At 38.7% G+C, this 22,290-nt stretch overlaps 1 long non-coding RNA gene across 2 annotated transcripts in view; it reads left to right on the top strand.

The window, feature by feature from the left end:
- Window positions 1–14,729, top strand: part of LOC129647734 (uncharacterized) — a 38,386-nt gene extending 23,657 nt beyond the window's left edge. The window contains exons 4-5 of one of the 2 annotated variants that reach the window (XR_008712469.1): window positions 14,299–14,322; window positions 14,608–14,713. This is a non-coding gene — a long non-coding RNA (uncharacterized LOC129647734). Of the gene's footprint in view, window positions 1–14,298; window positions 14,323–14,607 lie in introns of both variants that reach the window. The other variant, XR_008712468.1, reaches the window with a different exon arrangement.
- The last annotated feature ends 7,561 nt before the right edge of the window (window positions 14,730–22,290 follow it).

The raw sequence follows: 22,290 nt of genomic DNA, 5'->3' as shown, positions 1-22,290 counted from the left end.
GTTCAGTGTCATCAACCTGCCACCAAGTAGCTGATTGTTCTTGATGGATGGTGCCATGACCAAGGTTTAGCAGTGGCCTCTGTTGCTGACAAGTTGCACATTAGATAGAAGCAAAGCCTATGTGAGCTCTACTGAGTGGGAGTCCATGCCATTGGCCTTCTGTGCAGCCTCTGTGTCTGCTACTGTGGCTGCTCCACTCACAAGCTCACTGTGCCAGGCAGAGGGTAGAGACAGTCCACTTTGTGGTTCAGGGCCCCTTCTTCAGTGGATGCTTTTTGGTAGGTATTAATGGCACCCCACTCCAGTACTCTTGCCTGGAAAGTCCCATGGGCTGAGGAGCCTGGTAGGCTGCAGTCCGTGGGATCGCTAAGAGTCGGACACGACTGAGCGACTTCACTTTCACTTTTCACTTTCATGCATTGGAGAAGGAATTGGCAAGCCACTCCAGTGTTCTTGCCTGGAGAATCCCAGGGATGGGGGAACCTGGTGGGCTGCCGTCTATGGGGTCACACAAAGTCGGGCATGACTGAAGCGACTTAGCAGCAGCAGCAATAAGAGCTCTAAAGACCTCACACTTCATGCCCAGTCCCATAAGTCCATCTAAATGATCCTACCCAATACCTGCTTGTCTCCAGTCTTTTAATCTTTCTTCTTCAAGGATCTCAGCCAACGAGCCATATATTTTCTTACCTTGGGCCACTTCTTTTTCCATATAAAATCAGGAAAAATCCCCCACTGAAAGCTGTTTATTGTGAGGATTTCTCTCACTGCTCTTTCAACGTCATCCTTAAGTGGCACTGCAGATTAGAAGCAGTTCGTTTTCAGCTTGCACACACTGAGCTGAACCATCTTTAAACCAAACTCTACCACTTTCCTCCTCTGTCAACTACTCCTATGGGACTCCTTGTATGATTGGAGCATCTGATGGTGAAGAGCCTGTGCAATGGAGGTAGAGGACTTGGGGCTGTACCACCTGCTCATGCAACTTGCATAGGCCTTTTGGTCCTGCTCATGTTAATCATGGATGCACCATTTCTATCTTGAAATGCTTCAGGGCCCACTTTTTATGACTTGGTGAATCTGGCAAAAGCCAACTCATAATATGTGGTTCTGGCAATATGTTCTGTTAATGTCTTGTGACCCAATAATACCTGGACCTAATAACACATCAGGAATGGATTTTTAAATGGTATATAGTTCTGGGCTTCAGATGGCATGGCCTTCTTCCAGAACCTTTGGGTTGCTTTCCATAAACCTCACACAGCATGTTATCTCATACGAACACCTGCCTGTTTATAAAACAAGTGATGGGGCTGTTTACAACCCAGAGGCAGAGCCTTTCTCTTTCTGGGCCTGCCACCCACTGAATTCTGGACATTCTTCATGTCACTCTCTAAGTAGGTTGCAGCAGTGTTCTCAACCACAGATACTGTGTTATGTCATTGTGTTGTGTGTTTTTTCTTTTTATTGGGTGTTGTAAGATGCATTACAAAGTCCTTTACTTTGGACAGAATATTTTAGCATGTCCCAGACTCTTAAAATCTGAACTCTTAAAATCTTCACTGAATATTAGAGATTATTTCCTACTTTAGTACCATGGATCTTATTGAGGCCTCCAGGTGCCTGTCATTTCATGCCCATTTTGGGATATTAAAATGGTGTGGACCAAAATGACATTATAATGTTATGTCTAGATGTGTTCCTATAAATTGCTTCTAATCCTCTGCTGATATGGATGGAAGAATGTATTTACTAAGTCAATGACCACATATAATGCTCCTAAAACCATTTTACTCTGTTTTAGCAATGGTTCCACATCTGGCACATCAGCTTTAAATGGGGCTGCTGTTTGTCTAAGTGTCTATAGTAATCTCCAGGATCCAACTGGTTTCTGTAGAGGCCAGAATGGTGGATTATTTCAAGGAATTATGGTGACCATCATGTCTGCATTCTTTAGGTATTTTATAGGTGGCACTCATCTTTGTCATGTCCTTGGGATAAAATATTGTTTTGGATTTGATATCTTGGTTGGGATGGGGTTAGTTTCAGGACTTCCACTTCGTCTTCCGCACTCTAATAGCTCTTCAACTTACGGGCCAACATACGGGTTTTGCCATTACCAGCATGTGATTTCTTTTAAAAATACTTACTTTCTTTTGCTCTTGGATGTGTCAGGTCTTAGTCGTCTCAGCTGTATCAGGGCTGCAGCTGCAGCACACGGGCTCAGCTCCCCTGAGGCATGTGGGGCCCTAGTTCCCCAGCCAGGGAGCAAATCCACATCCCCTACACAGCAAGGCAGATTCTTAGCCACTGAATCACCAGGGAAGGCCCCTCAGAATGCGATTTCTAATTAAACACTTTGGAACAAAGGAAATGTCTACCAGGTAATTCTATGGACCAAGTAGGTTTACTTTTTATAAATCTAGTGCCAGGACTCCATTTATTATCTGGCTGCTTCAGGACCCAACTCTAACAGAGGGGCCAGGATGACACTATAGGTTTTTGAATATCAGTGTCTACTTGGGTATTGAGTTCAACCGTCTTCAAAATGTTTGAATATTTCCCTTTCCCAGTAAGTGGTTATTGGAGTAAATAGCTATAAGTTCCTTTTGTACAAACTGGGAAATCCTTTCCATCTATACTTGTCCTAACATTCAAGATCCTTCTTCATTTATATTGAGCCTCTCTCTCTCAATGGAGTTCAGATATTATAATTGGCTAAGGTCTGGAAACTAAGCAAGGGGTCTGTGAGTTTTTCTTGGGGAGACTGGGCTCAGCCTCCTGATCATTCATCTTTGATTCCAACTGACTAAACAATTGCAGATTGTTTAAACAACATCCTTGTTGGTGACCCATCTATTTTGCCACTTGAAGCACAGTGTTTTATGAACCATCTCCATACTTTGTTAACTTGCCATTTATTATAATTGTGACACTTATCTTCTGATAGTTAAGTATTAGATGGAACCAGCTGTCCTCAGTTATTTGTGTTTCAATCATCTCAATGCTACTAGAGAACCCAGGTCTATAACAGCATCTCCAATAGTCAGTCCTGGAATATGACTGTGGAGACCACCATAACCGAGTTCCTAAAGCATGTTGATACCCTCTTCGCCAGGCTTCCCAGGTGGCACAGTGGTAAAGAATCCGCCTGCCAATACAGGAGATGCAAGAGACTTGAGTTTGATCCCTGGGCTGGGAAGATCCCCTGGAGTAGGAAATGGCAACCTTCTCCAGTATTCTTACCTTGAAAATTCCAAAGACAGAGGAGCCTGGCGGCCTATAGTCCAAAGGGCCACAAAGAGGCGGACATGACAGCGACTGAACACACACATCCATTGCCAGTCTAAAAGGAGAAAGAATAGGTCAGTTCTAACTAGGAGCCTTTAAGTGCCCAGAGAAATAAGATTTCATTATTTTGGCGTGCATCAAACTCAGATCTTCCCAGTTCAAGTCTCAGAATTCTATTCCTTCCTAATCAGGACTTGACTTATAGTAATGCTTGGGTTTGAAAAGACAGCCTTCTTTAGAGTTCTACATACTATCTAAATAATTAAATACTGAAGCTTTTCATAATCATTTTTTATCCTTTGGCTACAAGAGGATATGCTGTCTCTGCTGTCCAAGAGGCCTTTGGTCTTTCACATTTTTGCTTAAATTTTGATTAATTATTCTCAACCTGTCATTATCTCTCTCCAATTAATTGATAGCTCTCAGCAACTATAATTTAATTCCTTAATGCATACAATTAGTACTTCTCTACCTCATATATACCTTAGATATTGGACCATTCAGTCCATTTCCTTCCATCAGTATCACATTCCAGCTCACAATTGCATCATGATGGAAGGCGAAGGGCTGTCAGTGATGGAGTTTTTATTGTCAGCCAGCTGGTAGGTGATGGAGACCTCAAAGCCCATTTTACATTTGGCTTTCTTGGAGCAGGTCTGGCATCAATTGTCTTAGATTGGATTCCCTGGAAAAAGATGGAGACTTCAAGCTGGGCTGCCGTCTCAGAGTTGTCCTGAATCCAGGCATCAGCTAGTTACTGGATATGGGCTTACCCAGGCATAACCTTGGCAGAAGCATCTTCTTTAGGCCAAAGAGAATGCTCAATGAGGGGACACAGCTGGGAGCAATCAACCTACATTCCTAGCTGCTGAAAGAATGAGTGTCTTAGCCTTCAAGAGGTGACAATTTTAAGCTCATTTTCTAACTTTGTATTTCTTCTCCTCTATTCCTTAAATTTTTGTTGTTGTTGTTGGAAGAAATTCATACAGCGCACTCAAACATACACATGAGGTCATACATACAAACACACACGCACATGCAGCAAGCAAGTAACAAAGAAAAAGAAAAGTTGTGCTACTTTATCTTTGACTATAAGACATTTTATTCATTTTCATTTCAACTGCCAATTCTTTTTTTCAGTTCTTACTCAGTTTTAATGATTACAATTCCCAACCAATGAAAGTTGTAATTTTATTCATGGTTTACAGGCCCCTGGTTACGTACCTGGATTAAGTGTTAGTTCCTCAGTCTTCTGACTGCGATCATGTGGACTGTAGCCTGCCATGCTCCTTTGTCCATGAAATTCTCCCGGCAAGAGTACTGGAGCGGATTGCTGTTTCCTTCTCTATGGGATCTTCTTGACCCAGGGATCAAACCCAGGTCTCCCACACTGCAGGCAGATTCTTTACTGTCTGAACCACCAGGAAAGCCCTACCTGGCTTAGGTGAAATACTTTTAAATACACTTCTCATTCTGAGACTTCCCTGGTAGTTGTGTTTTAAGAATGCAGGGGACACAGGTTCAATCCCTGGTTGGGAAACTAGGATCGCACATGCCTTGGGGCAGCTAAACCTGTGTGCCCCAACTAGAGAGTCCCAACAGCACAACTACCAAAACCCTTACACTCTAGGCCCCCGTGCTCCGCAACAAGAAGGCCCCATGCCGCAACTAGAGGTAAGTCCCTGCATGCCACGGCTAAGACCCAGTGGGGCCAAAATAAGTAATAATCATGATAGACTTCTTATTCTGAAATAATCATAGATTCATATGCAGCTGTAGGAAATAATTCAGAGATCCTCTTTCATTTACGCAGATTCAGCCAATGGTAACATCTCTCAAAATTACAATGTGATATCTCAACTAGGATATTGATATTAATAGTCAAATAGAACATTTCTATCACCACAGGATCCCTCATGGTGTCCTTTTGCACCCATACCCACTTCCCTCCCACCCCTGACTCTTTCTTAACAACCCTGGCAAACAAATCTGTTCTCCATTCCAATAACTGTATCATTTCAAGGATGTTATGGAAATGGTATCATACAGTACATAACCTTTGGGGATTGGCTTTTTTTTTTTTTTCACTCATCATAATTGTCTGAAGAATAATCCAGGTTGTTGTATATTATAGTCTATTTCTTTTTATTGGTATATGCAATTCTGTGGTAGAAATATACCACGCTTTAATCATTCACCCACTAAAAGAGTTTCAGGTTGTCTCCAGTTTGGAGCTATTATGAATAAAGCTGTTATAAACATTCATGTACAAGTTTCTGTGTGACCATAAATTTTCATTTCTCTGAGATAAAAGGCAAGGAGTGGAATTGCTGACTCATAGGTAGTTGCAAGTTTGTTTTTTTTAAAAAACTGCAATATTCTTCAGAGGGACTATTCCATTTTATATTCCCATAAGCAATGTACAAATAACCAAGTTTCTCTGCATCCTTGGCCAGCATTTGGTTGAGTTTTTCCAGTCCATGAACACAAACATGAACATGGTCAGATGAGATCTATTTAGATCTTTGATTTCTTTCATCAGCATTTTGCAGTTTTCAGCTACAGTATCTATACATGTATTGTTATGTTTGCACTTAAGTATTCCATTATTTTTTGAATGAGTGTAAATAACAGTGTATTGTTTAGTTTCATTTTCCCCCAAAACTCTTATATTTATTTTTATGCAAATTTTTAAAAATTAATTTTATTGGTGTTCAGTTAATGTTGTGTTAGTTTCTACTGCACAGCAAAATGAATCAGCTATGTGCATGCATGCTCAGTCTCTTCAGTTGTGTCCGACTTTTTGCAACCCTATGGACGTAGCCAGCCAGGCTCCTCTGTCCATGGGATTCTCCAGGCAAATATACTGGACTGAGTTTCCATGGCCTCCTCCAGGGGATCTTCCTGACTCAGGGATCAAACCTGCGTCTGCTGTGTCCCATGCATTGCAGGCAGATGTCTTACAGCTGAGCCACCCGTGGAGCACATATACACATACCCCTCCCTTTTGGACTCACCTTTTCATTTAGGTCACCACAGGGTATTAAGTAGAGTTCCCTGTGCTATACCATGATTCATATTAGTTATCTATTCTATAAATAAAATCAATAGTGAGTATGTGTCAATCCTAATCTCCCACTCATCTTCCCTTCTGCTTTGGTATTCATATATTTGTTCTCTACATCTGTGTCTCTATTTCTTCTTTGCAAACAAGATCGTCTATACCATTTTTCTAGATTCCACATGTATGCGTTAATACACAAATATATTTGTTTCTCTCCTTCTGAGTTACTAACTGTATTTTTAATGTTGGTGCCTGTAAACTCATTGCTAATATATAGAAATATAATTGATTTTTGTATGTTAGTCATATATCCTAAGACGTTGCTTAACTAATTTATTAGTTGGAAGAAGTATATAACATGGTTTTGGAAGATACAAAAACACACACACACATATATACACACACACATGTATATACATATAGATGTTATATACACATGCACGCATACTTTGAGATTTGCTAAATCTGATCCATAAGCTTTTTATGTCCTTTTCTTATCTTGGTGTGTTTGCCAGAATTTTAGTATTATATTGTAAGAAAGGTATAAATGAATATCCTTGTCTTGTTTCTGATTTTAGAGGAAAGCATTGACTCATTCGCATTATACGTGATGTTTGTTACCTGTATGATTTTTGAAGATGTTCTTTATTAAGTTGAAGTAATTCTCTTCTCCTGTTTTTCTATATGTTTTGGATTATAACTCAAATGCCACAAATTCTTGCTGTTCTAATTGAGGGTTAATAGATTTTCTTGAATGAATGCTTCTCCATTTGCTATATGCCTTTATTTATTTTCTGAAAAACTTTTATCAATTAAATTGCTATTTTTCTAGGAGAGGGTTCACAGGCAATTCCATCCTTCCCTTGCTTGAACTGCATTTTGCTGTTTTCCTGAGTGGAGAAGAAAGGGAAGAATTTATCACTTCATTCCTTTAACAATACATGGAAATTTATTACTAGAGTAAACTAGCAGTATCATGTGTGTGATGTGCAAAATATTTAGGACTTCTAAGATAAGCAACAAGTTATAAAAGATTTTAAGCAAAGAAAGGGCAGAATTTTAACCACTATGACTGGGGCAGTTCCTGTCACTGCCTCAAGAGTATGAGTTTGATAATAAGATTGGGAACAAGGGAACAGATTAAGAGAAGACCAAAATTGAATCATATGTCTTATCAGCTCTCTCATTTGCAGCTTGTCCAGGAGGCAAGGCTATTGCAAATGTATCCATAAAGACTTATATTAGAAGGATGACATTTAAATGGAAAGGAGGAGATGGGAGAAAGTATTGTGAAAAATTCTATAGGTTTGACAATGGATTGGATGGGGAAAGGGTAGAAAAATTAAAAATCAAAGGTTATAGTTAGTTCCTAAGGCAACAAGCCTGTGCCATTTACAGAAATAGGAAATTTAGACAAAGGCTCTGGTGTGCCAGGGAAGCTAGTGGATTTGGATATTAGTCATGATAAAGATAAAATGCCATTACTCCATAAGAAAGGTCTGAATCTATCAGGAATTTGTCAATGCATATCTAGACTTTAGGAGAGTTATTGCTAATGAAGCTGTGAGTGAGGATTAAATTACTGAAATAGAATTGATAGACATATGAGGGTTGGGAACTTCCTGGAAGACTTGAAAATAAATAAATAAAGAGGAGACACGAAATAGTGAAGAAAACTACAAAAGAGTAGTTAGTAGTAAAAAATGGAGACAAGAGGGTAGTCTTCATCACTCTTACAACTTAACTGACTGTATGTTGATAGTCTCTAGTTTCTTAATGGTTCAGTAATTCTTCTAAAATCTCATGCCCAAAATCAGTTTGGTTCAGTATAGTCTGAGCTAATGGCTGCATCACTGAATTATACACAAAAAGATTTTATTGCTTCTATAAGATCTTGTGATCTATTGCTATGCCTTTATATAGAAAATAAAATTCAGCATTAATACACTGGGAAACTTCCAGTCTGCCTTCCTTCTGTATTTTCCTATGTATGCCCCCATGCACATATTTAAAGCTAAGATGCCTACATCTTTGTCTTAAGGTCAATGAACTTTTAGTGAAAGGATACACTAAGCTTAATTATCATGATATATGATTAAATGAGTTTTTCACTTTGGTGTCCAAGATGCATTTTCAATTCTAGTTTACAGTACTTGGTGTTTTGACTACCCATTTGTTTCTATCGCCTTCCTTCATCTCCAGATATATCAAGTCCTACAGGTACGACCAGTTGAGCATGGGTTACTCTCAAGGTGAAAGAATCATCACATTTCATAGCTTGACTTAATGAGAGCAATGCTGCTGCTGCTGCTGCTAAGTCACTTTAGTTGTGTCCGACTCTATGCGACCCCAGAGATGGCAGCCCACGAGGTTCCCTGGTCCCTGGGATTCTCCAGGCAAGAGTACTGGAGTGAGTTGCCATTGCCTTCTCCAATGCATGAAAGTGAAAAGTAAAAGTGAAGTCGCTCAGTCGTGTCCGACTCCTAGCGACCCCATGGACTGCAGCCGACCAGGCTCCTCCGTCCATGGGATTTTCCAGGCAAGAGTACTGGAGTGGGTTGCCATTGCCTTCTCCGAATGAGAGCAATAGCTAGTATTAATTAAGCATTTGGGCTTCCCTGGTGGTTCAGTAGTAAAAAAAATCCGCCATCAATGCGGGAGGTGCAGTTTCGATCCCTGGGTCAGGAAGATCGCTTGGAGAAGGAAAATGGCAACCCACTACAGTATTCTTGCCTGGGACATCTCATAGACAAAGAAACCTGGCTGGCTACAGTTCATGGGGTCACAAAGAGTCAGGCAGGACTTAGCGACTAAACACACACACAAAGCACTTCAGTTCAGTTGAGTTCAGTTCAGTTCAGTTGCTCAGTCTTGTCTGACTCTTTGTGACCCCATGAATTGCAGCACGCTAGGCCTCCCTGTCCATCGCCAGCTCCTGGAGTTCACTCAAACTCATGTCCATTGAGTCGGTGATGCCATCCAGCCATCTCATCCTCTGTCATCCCCTTTTCCTCCTGCCCTCAATCCCTCCCAGCATCAGAGTCTTTTCCAATGAGTCAGCTCTTTGCACCAGGTGGCCAAAGTATTGGAGTTTCAGCCTCAGCATCAGTCCTTCCAGTGAACACCCAGGACTGATCTCCTTTAGGATGGACTGGTTGGATCTCCTTGCAGTCCAAGGGACTCTCAAGAGTCTTCTCCAACACCATAGTTCAAAAGCATCAATTCTTCGGTGCTCACTTTTCTTTATAGTCCAACTCTCACATCCATACACGACCACAGGAAAAACCATAGCCTTGACTAGATGGACCTTTGTTGGCAAAGTAATGTCTCTCCTTTTGAATATGCTATCTAGGTTGGTCATAACTTGCCTTCCAAGGAGTAAGCATCTTTTAATTTCATGGCTGCAGTCACCATCTGCAGTGATTTTGGAGCCCCAAAAAATAAAGTCTGACACTGTTTCCACTGTTTCCCCATCTATTTCCCATGAAGTGATGGGACCAGATGCCATGATCTTAGTTTAGCAAATACCAAATGCCATACTTAAGGTTTTAATATATCATTCTTTTGATCTTTACCTACACTTAGTGGTAGGTACGCATGTTACACATGAAGCAAAGGGGAAATGTAGTGACTTATTCTGAGTCACACAGCCAGTGCCTGTGACAGAAACAGGCTTCAGGCCACACAGTTTGATTCCAAAGCTAGACTTACCCTTTTCAGTCATCATCAAAATCTCCAATTATCAGAGCCAACATTTTCCTTATCTTTTCCAATAGATTTTTAGGTAAAAAATCAAAGAAAACATCCTAACTTTCTCAGATCTTAAATATTGGAGATATTACAGTATAAAAAATTATAAAGTATATTTTATAAAAAAGTAAAATTATAGTATAAAAACCTATGAAATATAGATTATTATAAATAATAATAAATAATTAGTAATAGTATATAAACAAATATATTATAAAAATATATGTCAAATACTATTCCACAGTAAAGTGACTTTCTATCAACTTGAAAAATCTGCAGGTTTCAACAGTAGTAGACAATATAATCTAAGAACTATTAACAGAAAACGTAGTTTACAAATGGGTTTGGAAAAAAGAATCATCTGAAAAGCAAGCCTGTGTTTCATTAATGCTTTTTTCTTTGTAAAATAATTTTCACCCTTTATCTTTCCTTTCCCTTTGCTGAAGTCTTTCACTGGTTATTTCATCCCAATAGAACTGGTCTCCAAGCCTCAACTGTTCAGTCAGTTCCAACACTTAAATAAATATTACTGGGCGTGAAAGGCAAAGCAGTGGGCTGTGAGAGATACCAGTGCAGGACTGAGAGTGAGTCCACACAGCATGATGGACAGGATGCTGTTCAAATATCTCCTCTCACTGCACATTTCAGACAGCAGTTTTACAAGGAGAGCTGGGGCCCCAGGCCTTAGGACTTTTCGTAGGAAATGAGAATGCACACTCCAAGTTCAAACACTCCAGATTTGATAGACATCCTTATTTAAATTAAACATTTGGCACAAGCTCCAGTTCAAGATCCAGCTGGTAATGGTAAGACTGGAAGTGGTATTGGAAACACTTGTTAGATTTTTAAATTGGCGTTACAGCTGCCAGTTGAAAAGGAACAGTCACGCCCATTCATATGTTTAAAGCAGGGAAGGATATACTGAAATAAGTGTTAATTGTTAGTGAGGGAAAAATATGTTAAAGCACTTACAATTAGCACTTAAAGTTTGAGTCTTTGGCCCATGTTATTTAGTCAGTTGCTACAATAAACCTTTATGTATTTTTGTTGTGGAGATTCAGCCAAAATGCTCTGTTTTGCCTCTTACGTGCTCTTCGGCTTTATGAATAAGAAATGTACCAAGATAAACCTTGAAACATTTAAATTCAATTCTGTGATTCACAGTGGAAAGGGTATAAGGAGCAAATCTGGTAAAATGAAGTGTTATTTATGGAAAAATGGATTTAAATACATGAAACTATTCCATGGCAGGATGGAGGCCCTTCTTAGATTGTGGTCTGGCAGTTACACAAGCAAACCAATTGTGAGAAAAGCCTATATTTGGGGGCTGAACTGGGAGAATATGTATTTATCCCTCTCCTCCTTGTTAATTATAGGACTGTTCAGATGGGAGGCAACGAATTTGCCTCAGTGATTCTTATTTCAATTTTTAAGCCAAATTTCCTCGTGGGTGCAGAGAGCTGGTGGGTTGCCTTCATTTCCAAGGATATGAGAAAAGCTTTGCTATTAATATGTTACTGGTCCCTTACTCTCACTGTAGCAACATAGTCCAATACAACAAGTTGGGCAAGTGGAAGCTATTTTCATCTATGAGAACGACCTTCAGTCCTCTCTCACTTGAAATCTGAGGAAGAATTAGACTCATTCATAAGAGTCATGTATTTGATCAGGTTGTAAAAATAATATTTACTAGTGGACTGCTAGAAAGAGGCTATGAATGATTGGGTCCCTAATTAAAAGTATGATTTTAAAGATTTGCCCCTTGGGAGCTATTTATATTTGTAGCCATTTCCCAATATTTCCATCCTCAGGAATTTGCCTTTAACTTTTAAGTTGGAAAAAAAAAGCAAAACATTGAAACCAGATATTCAATCATAGCTGGACAAGCTGTGCATAGATGTCTCGTGCAAGTTACTACAGAGCTGAAAGACAAAAATGAAATCAAGGGAGAAACCAGTATGATCTCTTAATGGAATATGGAAGAGCAGAACAGGGCTCTTGAAAGATACATAGTAGCTATTAACAAATTGATTAATTATCTGATTAATTCTTGTAGGGTCAAGGAATTTGCAAATGATGCTTAAATTCTTCTTCAAAAGCTCTGCTGTCTTGCTTGTCAGGACACAATTTATATTAAAAATAGTGACCATGATTCTAAAATATCATAGACTAGTCCAAATCATATAGATCAATTTAAGGAAAATAAATTGTTTTATAAATAGATCACTTATCTTCCCTAATCTTTTTTGCTTCTTGTCTTCATTTTTCTAAATTTTCCATTATCATGTTTCCAGCTTATATATATCAGGGCTGAGAAGTAACCTTATTTAAACATGTGTATACAGGTTGATATCTCTCAGCCTATGGGAAATATTGAAGATGGCACTGAAATTAGAGGATATGATTAGGAGCAGCTCAAACATAAAAGTACAACCTACCTTTTCTCAGTGTTCACCCTTCTGTAGGAATGAATGAACTCAGATTCACAGCAATAATTCAATCATTACTGTCTTTACTAATGTGAGACTTCTAGACCTCTGTAAAGTCACTTCCACATATTTTTAGGGGTCCTCAAGGGACACTGCTCACAAAAATGAAGACTGGCCAACAGCCAATATTCCATTTCTTAGTGCCCTCAAAAATGAGCTAAAGCTGAATAACAGTGTTTTGTGATGATGTATAATGTTTTTTTCCCATTTTTTGTGATGATGTATAATGAAATACTTCTCAGGAGAACAGCTCTGCCCTGTGACTTGCAGTCTCAGATTTATGGTAATAGGGTTACCATAAATTGGTCTCTGGTCAGTCATCTTGCTTGTGCCATATTGGTCTGACTCAGGATACTTCCTGGTGGCATGCGCATCTCTCAGACAAGACAGATTCCAACGCAAAGTTTTCTGGGAGGGTGGCAGTACATACTATGGGCTGGACTCCTTCCTCTTTTTGGCCCTTCCTGAATTCTTCCAGCTGGCAGTAACTTGTCAATTCCACGTTCCTTTCCAGAACCTCTTGTGAGGTAATTGCCAGTGGTTATTATCCCACCTGGTTAGGGTGGGCGATTTCAGGCAATGGTTCCCTAACAGAACCATGAACAATAACACACCATAATGCTATCTGGTGGAATTAACTAAAGACCACATTTAACAGAACATGCTTTCATCTGGTAACACTTCCCAGTCGTGCCACGAGGAGAACTAGCAGGTGCTGCGCTGGTCTGCCGAGACACATGAGCGGGCACACTGAAGGTCAGCTTCACAGTCTGTCGAGTTGTGGGCAGTGTGTGAGGAGGGGCATTTGTTCTGTTCTCCTCTCCTATCAGCAAAAGGGTCTAATCATGTCCTTCTAAGCAAGGCAAGGAAAGAAAACTTGGAAAGCGTCAGTGTTCCTTGGATCACTTGACAGTGCATGAATTACCAACATATATGAAATTAATCATTTATGCAAAACTATAATTTGTATAGCGTCTTATTCAGCATGAATACTTCCCATGTGTGCCAAACATATACAGTTGTAGCTTCATTAGAATAAGTATTCAAGGCAGGGATAGCTAACCTCTAATTTCCTTCCCTGTCATACACACACGCACACAGAAATTGCAAGAGAACATCCAGATTTCCTCATTATGGATACTTTTGTTAAAAGCAGTAACCAAAATGTGAGAAATATGCAACATTCACCTCACAGGATATTTGTAATAGTATGAGTGAGATGGAGACTCCACAGCAACACCTGCAGGCTAGGTAGGTCTCAAAAATTGCACATTTCTTTTAAAAATGTTATAACGTAACAACAGAGCAAAGTGAAGGAACAGAAATAGATGTTTGTTTTAAATATCCTTTCACATTTTAGGCAAGCTATGAAAAATATTGTGATAGAATTATATTCTTCCTCTTGATTATCCCACAAATTTGATATTAATTAGCTCATTGTTTTGCAAGTTTCACCAAAAAAGAAAAGTGAAATAATGGTATAATTAAAAGAACTGACTTCACAATTATCTGAATCATTCTGAATCATACTTTAAAGGAAGAAAATGGAAAGAAGGAGAGAAAAGAAATAAACAAAAAGAAAACAAAAACAAAAACCTCCCATCTTGTTGGACTAAATAAGACCAAGAGTATTAATAAATGGCTTTTTTAAAGGCAAATTCTTATATGCCTAAAAATAGTACTTATTTCTGTGCTTTTTTCCAGAGATGGTGGCATGGAAGACCACAGGTGATGGTTACAAAAGAAATGCTAGTTTTGGAGTGGTGGTGGTGGTCTTTGGCAAGCTTTCCAACTGTCTTTCTGGACAGACACAAAGGAAAGGGTAATCAGAGCCAAAACTATTCAATCGCAAAGACTCATTAGTGTCTGAATATGGAACTCCAGCAACACAGGCCTTTGTGGAGTGGGCAAATGCAGGCATACTCTCTACTTCCTTTTCCCTCCTGCCTAATCTTTACTCCAACTCTGAAGTGAGAACCATTATATTGATTTGATTTTTTTTTTTTTTTTCAGCAAAGGCAAGAGAATGGACTCCCAAGCAAGCTGAGTGAGAGATTTAACCCTACACTTATTCTCCAAGCAGAAAGAAATCTTTCTTTCGAATCACAGGGAAATAAAGACAAAGAAAGGAATAGGTATGACTCAGATGCGTGAGTGCTTGCTAGGTTGCTTCAGTTGTGTCCAACTCATTGTGACTCTACAGACCATAGCCTGCCAGGCTCCTCTGTCCATGGGATTCTCCAGGCAAGAATACTGGAGTGGGTTGCCATGCCTTCATCCAGGGGATCTTCCCAACCCAGGAATCGAACCTGTATCTCTCATGTCTCCTGCATTGGCAGGCAGGTTCTTAACCACTAGTGCCACTGGGGAGCCCTATGACTCAGATAGGAATGAATGAACATATACCATATGAACAGTAATTGAAAGAAATCTGAAGTGAGCTATGCTAATTCCAGACAAAACTGGCTTCAGAACAAGGAACATTTTCATGGATAAGAAGGGAAATTACATAATGATAAGGAAACATTACACAGTAATAATGTCCAAAAAGACATAACAATTCTAAATGTATATAAATGTAACAGGGAACATCAGGATAAATGAAGCAGAAACTTATAGAACTAAATGGAGAAATAGACAAATCCAGTTATAGTTAGAGCCTTAAATCCCTCCTCTGTCAGTAACTGATATGTTGAACAGGCAGAAAATCAATAGTAACATAGTTGACCTGAAAAACACTATCAACCAATTTGATATAATTAACATTTATGGAATACTCCATCCAACAGAGTCATGATAAATATTTTCCTTAAATTCACTTAAAACATTTGCCAGGACTACACTTTGGTCCATAAAATACAGCTTAGCAAGTTCAAAAGAATAGAAATCATAAAAATGGAACTAAAATAGAAATCAATAACAGAACGATAACGAAATTTAAAAACGCAGTTTTAAATATTTGCTCCTTTATTTGGCTGCAGCAAGTCTTGGTTGTGGCACACAGGATCTTCTTCACTGCAGCATGCGGAATCCTTGGTCGCAGCGTGTGGGATCTAGTTCCCCAACCAGGGATCAAACCTATAGGCCCCCTGCTCTGAGAGCAGAGTCTTAGCCACTGCACCACCATGGACTCCTCGAAACACATAGTTAAATAACAGATGGATCAAAAAGTAAACCTCAAGATACATTTTTAAATGTTTTTAATTAAATAAAAGTGAAGATACAGGTTATCAGAATTTGTGAAATAAAGCAAAAGCAGTGAAAAGTGGGAAATTTGTAGATTTAAATACATTCAGTAACTTAGATGAAATGGTCAATTATTTGGTCAAAACTCATACAAGAGAAACAAATAAGTTGAGTAGCCTTGGAAAATGCAAAAGTATAAAGATGGTAATCAAATCACTTGTTTCTTTTATCAAAACTCAGATTTCATAGTACATCAAGTGAGCCTTAATGTATGCAAATAAAAAAATCATTTAAGAGGCTGAAAAATCTTAGAGTGCAATGCAGCTTGTAAAAGATAAATCTAACTGCATTGCAAATATATTAATTACAGTCACTGAAGGCAGAAAGGAGTATGTCAACGTTGTATATCATCACCTTGCTTATTTAACTTATATGCAGAGTACACCAGGTGAAATGTGGGACTGGATGAAGCACAAGCTGGAATCAAGATTGCAGGGAAAATATCAATAATCTCAGATTTGCAGATGACATTACTCTTATGGCAGGAAGCAAAGAGAAACTAAAGAGTGTCTTGAAGGTGAAAGAGGAGAGTGAAAAAGTTGGCTTAAAACTCAACATTCAAAAAACTAAGATCATGGCATCTCGTCTCATCACTTCATGGCAAATAGATGGGGAAACAATGGAAATAGATGGGGAAACAATGGAAATGGTGACAGACTTTATTTTCTTGGGCTCCAAAATCACTGTGGATGGTGACTGCAGCCATGAAATTGAAAGAGGCTTGCTCCTTGGAAGAAAAACTATGACCAACCTAGGCAATATATTAAAAATCACAGACCTTACTTTCCCTACAAAGGTCTGTCTAACCAAAGCTATGGTTTTTCCAGTAGTCATATATGGATGTGAGAGTTGGACCATAAAGAAAGCTGAGTGCTAAAGAATTGATGCTTTTGAACTGTGTTATTGGAGAAGACTCTTAAGAATCTCTTGGACTACAGGGAAATCTAACCAGTCCATCCTCAAGGAAATAGCCCTGAATATTCATTGGAAGGACTGATAGTGGAGCTGAATATCCAATACTTTAGCCAACTGATGTTAAGAACTGACTCATTAGAAAAGACCCTGATGCTGGGGAAGATTGAAGGCAGAATAAGAAGGGGATGACAGAGGATGAGATGGTTGGATGGCATCACTGACTCAATGGACATGAGTTTGAGTAAGCTCCGGAGTCGGTGGTGGGCAGGGAATCCCGTCATGCTGCAGTCCATGGGGTTGCAAAGAGTCGGATACAACTGAGTGACTGAACTGAACTAAACTGAACTGAAGGCAGAGGAAGAAAAAGATGCTAGGCTTCGCTGGTGACTCAGTGGTAGAGAATCCACCTGCCAATGCGGGAGACATGGGTTCAGTCCTTGATCTGGGAAGATTCCACTTGCTGCAGAAAAACTAAGCCCGTGCACCACAACTATTGAGCCTGTGCTCGAGAGCCTGGAAACTGTAACCACTGAGCCCACATGCCACAACTACTGAAGACCGTGCGCTCTAGAGTCCATGCTCCACAAAGAGAGAAGCCACTGCAGTGAAAAGTCTGAGCCCCACTTACCACAATTAGAAGAAAGCCCGAACAGCAACAAAGACTCAGCATAGACAAAAGCAAAGAAAGCAAAAAATCTTAGAAGAAGAAAAAGATGCTGAGCCAAGTAACTCTGGAAATGGGTAGAGTCTGTTAGAATAAAGGCCAAAAGAACAGTATGTAAGTGTTGTAGTTGATAAAATTGTTTCTCATAGAAATTGGATAGTGGATAGCTGGAGTTGGGGATTGGGGGGTCTCTCGATTGTAGTGGGAGGTTATAGTAAGTGGAGGAGGCTAAAATAATTCATGCAGTGGTAATGGCTAGATTTGGAAACCATCATATGAGTTCATGCTTAGCTTAAAATAGATACACATGGTTACATAAGGAGATACAGATTTGTGTACTTACAGGAATTACCACACTCATGCATTTCCTTGCTCTGTCAAAGGAGATGACTTACAAAAATACACCAATAGCAGCAAGCACACCTAAGGCTCACATGGTCTCTAATATCAATTCCCTATAAGAAGAGGCAGCTTCCTTAAAGAAATGGCAATTATAGAACTGGAGTAAGCAATGCGAAGGAGCCCAGAGCACTCAGCTGTGTCAGAAAGTAGGAAAGTGCTCACACACACACACAATGGTAATATTTCAAGGAGACCAAGTGCCAACTGAAAAATCTCCCAACTGACAAAATTGAAATAAATTAAGCAAAAAAGAAAAAAAATGTTTTGGATTATAACCCAAAGTATAGAATAATTTTCTAGTCAATACTGATATAAGTAAATGACAAAAAATGAAAACACAAATCTTCCATTCAGAACTCCACATAATTTAGGTAGATGTTCTACACTCACAGAAGTGAGCACAATTCCCCCACTCAAGGGTGGGTTGTGCTTAATGATTTCCTTGCAAAGACTACAGAAAGGGGAATAAAGAAGATAGCAGTGGAGAAACCCAACAAATACTATCTTAGACACGTGGTCAAGGAGAGTGTTTTTGTTGTTGTTTTAATCTTGACCACGAAGGGAATGGGTGTGAGATATATGGAAACTGTACAGATTATCTTCACAATTTTTTGTAAATCTGAAACTTCTTTAAAACAAAGTTTATTTTTATAAATTACTTTTGGAGCTGTACTTTGTCTTTAAAGTGTTTTGAAATAGAAGTAGTTCATAGTCACTGAAGAAAAAGTATAAAATGATTTTTAGGTCAAAAGAAAATAATCACTAAAAGTTACTCAAAAATAACTACTATTAACATTTTGGAGTAGTGTTTTTTTGACTTACACATATATTTTTTTCCAAAATTACAACCATAATGTATGTACCATTTCGAACTTCTTTATAAAAGTATATTTTGAATATCAATTCAAATGATAAAAATAGACAACTTTGCTATAATTTTTATATGTGACAATGTCTTCTGTTTGTATTATAATTCATTTAACCAATTCCCCTATTGAAAGATTATTTAAGATAAAAGATTTTCCTTCAAACACTTTGTAAGCGTATTAATGAATTTTTGTAGGTTGAAATCCTGAAAGTGGATTTGTCCAGTTAAAGGGTAGGTTCTTTTTAAAGGCTCTATATGCATATTGATACATTTCCCTGTAGAATGGCCATGCAATTTTATATGCCTCTCAGCAGTATAAAGGCATGGACTTCTCTTTATATTCTCCAAAATTTAAGATTATGTATTTAAAATTAAAATAAATATCTGCCAATCTAAAAGAAAAAAATTGGTACCCCGTTATTTTAGTTTGCATTTCTTTGACTGCTAATGAGATTGAAGCTGTATTCATGTATCCACTGGTCATTTTCATTTCTTTTGTGAATCATCTCTTTACAGCATTTGTTAATAAGAGTAATGTTGTTATAACTGTGCTAGAATACAAAACACATCAGTATTTTTCTCAGTTTGGTTTAAATGTTCCCCTCCGTCCTTCCCTTTCTTTCCTTCCTTCCTTTTCTTTCTTTCTGTAATATAGAGAATTACATCAAGTATTTGCTCTACAGTTACATTTTAGAATTCATGCCTAGAAAAGCCCCTCAATCCTAAGAATATAAATATTCACTTAAATATTGTTTATAAATTTAGACCTTAACCCATTTATGTTATTATTTGTTTTGAGGTAAAGATAAAACTTTTTTTTCAGGAAAGTATTAACTTCTTTTCAAGAAAGTAGTAACAACCCCAACACTCCTCATTCAATTGAAAATGCCACTGTTACCATTCTTTAAATATTGGAATGCACTTGTTTCTGTTATTTGGTCTACAGTGTTCCTTTGATTTCAACACCCATTCTAGCACATTCAACACTCTTAATTTGTTGTTTTTATTTTGATGACCAAGTTGATAACATCCTGGATCTCTTTTGCTGCTTTGCAAAGCTCAATAACCCTGAGAATGTACAGATTTCAGGAAGTCTTTTTTTCTTTGACTACCTCCTGGGAGGAAGAGGGGCATGGAATTCACTCATCTGATGAGAAGTTTCAGTGTCAAATACTGTGGCCTTGTCTTTGTGAAAGAGGACACCATTTCATGACCCATGATTTTCCATATGTTAATTCCATTTAAAAGACAAGCAACTTAGTGACCTGTATGTTCAGATGTTAACATATATTAAGTGCAATGGGTTCTCCTGTTTTAGGTTGTAAGCGTAATGCCAAAGAGGTCAAGAAGGATTAGGCTGTGCACCAGTCTGCCCCCATCCCATTGCAGTTGCACAGGACAGCCTCACAAAACAGGTCGCAAGCTTTCTCACTCCTTCAAAGGAATACAACCTCTCCAGTTAAGCATCTATGCTCCACTGCTATGAACGCAAGCTCCCTGGGTGGAAAAAGTGCTTTCTACCAGGACACTCCACTATCTTTTAACATTTCTGAGAATGCTACTGCTCCTTCTGAAATAAAACTTGATTGCTAACAGAAGTACTTTCTTTTTGAGGGTTTGGGTCACCAGTTAGAGTTTTATTCATGAGTTTGCTTAATAAGATTAGGAAAATTCCAGGGATTTAAAAATTAAGCGGTCCCAATTGACCCATTTGATCCACAGTAAGGTTGGACGCATGGGCAAGAACAGTTTCATTTTTTAAAATCTTACCTTTTTGTTTGCTCTATGTTTTCCAAGAAAGCAGCAATTTATATTTCAGTTTGATGCTTGCATTCTTGACATTTACATGTTTCTCTACAAATAAAATGATTTAGTGGCTAAAAGCCTGCACTCTAAAGCCAGATTGCCTGGATTCAAATTCTGGATTTACTACTGCTATGAATAATTATGTAAAACTGGGAAAGACAAAAGGATCACAATGATTTTATAGCATCATACTGAAGCTTCATTGAGAGGGCCCTTTTTAAAAACTAGAAGATATACTTTGATTTACAATTTAGATCAGCTACTGTCAAATTTTTGGACTCAGGACCTTCTTTCCCTTTTTTTCCCCCCTTTGACTGTATCACGTGACTTTGGGGATCTCATTTTTTCAACCAGAGATTGAATCTGGACTACAGCAGTGAAAGCCCCAAATCCTAACCCCTAGGAACCAGGGAGTTCCCAATACCCTTTACATTTAATGAATTAGTGAGAAAGGCAAAAAATTTTTGTTTGTGTAGGTGTATTCAATGATACTTGGCATGCATGCTCAGTCACATCCAACTCTGGAACCCCATGGACCATAACCCACTAGGCTCCTCTGTCCATGAAATTTTCCAGGCAAAAATAATGTAGTGGGTTGCCACTTCCTACTCCAGGGGAATTTTCCCGACCAGGAATTGAACCCATGTCTCCTGTGTCTGCTGCATCGGCAGGTGAATTCTTTACCACTGAGCCACCAGGGAAGCCCCTTATTCACTGATACTTGTCCTATTAGAAATTAAAAGTAAATAAATTTTAAAGGGTTTGTTTTTCAGTTCATGTAAAATAAAATTTCAGGGTTTATGCAAATATCTAAAATGAACCTAACATTCCCCAATAAACCTTGGGCATCTTGCACTTCCTTCAATATAGAAAGCAAGGTAAAGCCAAGGGACAGCAACATCTCTACACATGGTGAATTTTTCCCAAGGGCAAATGCTCTGTAAAATGAGCCACAGACCCAGCTGAGGTGACTCAAAGGGGTTTTGTTTTTGGACAGCTCTCTCCTGTAAGTCCTGCTTTATTCATGTGGACTCAGATATTTGCCAGTTATTGGGTAAATGCAAAACGTCTGACTACGATAGAAATAAGCCTTCCGTGGAGTCATGCAGACCCAGCCAAAATTTAGCCGAGAGTACAGTGAACATGAAATCTGAAGAGCCTTTGCCAACAAACTCCTGAGCCCAGGCTGAAATGTTTACTTGTATTGATATTCATTAAAATAGGTGGAATGCAAACCAGGGACAAACTAGTATTTGAAAGCCACCAGGAGTTTTTTTTCGTTTTTGTTTTCCTTTTGCTTGAGGTGGAGGGAAGTTAGAGAATTTTAAATTATTAAAGCTGGAGAAGGAACGTTTTCATTCTGTGGTTGAAATAGAATTATTTCTAGGTTAGATATCTTCTTTCCAGGAGGCATCACAGTAGCCAGTCTTTAACCATGGAGATGGAAAGACTTTGTGCCTGAGGAAACAGACGCAAAGGCAGGGGCTGCAGGCTGAGATGGTATTCTGTTATTTAATGTAAACTGCTGTCTTGGCCTTTGTTGGGGCGTGTCTGACTGTCTCTAAGTGCTCTTTCTTATTCTGAGGCTAAATGAACAGGACTGCTGGACCTGATAAAAGAAAGCACCAGGGAACAATTCAATCTTATTTCCTAAAAAATCATCAGATAATTCCATTTTTCTTTAACATATTTTCTTTTCCATCAATAGCTTAGAAGAATTTCAGCTTCATGACTAGATTTTTAATGCTATATAAGTTTTTCAGATTGTTGCCAAATTTGGGAAAAACTATTCAGT

This window comes from Bubalus kerabau, chromosome 3 (genome assembly GCF_029407905.1).
Source record: "Bubalus kerabau isolate K-KA32 ecotype Philippines breed swamp buffalo chromosome 3, PCC_UOA_SB_1v2, whole genome shotgun sequence".
NCBI classification, from domain to species: domain Eukaryota; kingdom Metazoa; phylum Chordata; class Mammalia; order Artiodactyla; family Bovidae; genus Bubalus; species Bubalus kerabau.
The sequence above is the reverse complement of the archived record's forward strand: the minus strand, read 5'-3'. Positions and strand labels throughout refer to the sequence as shown.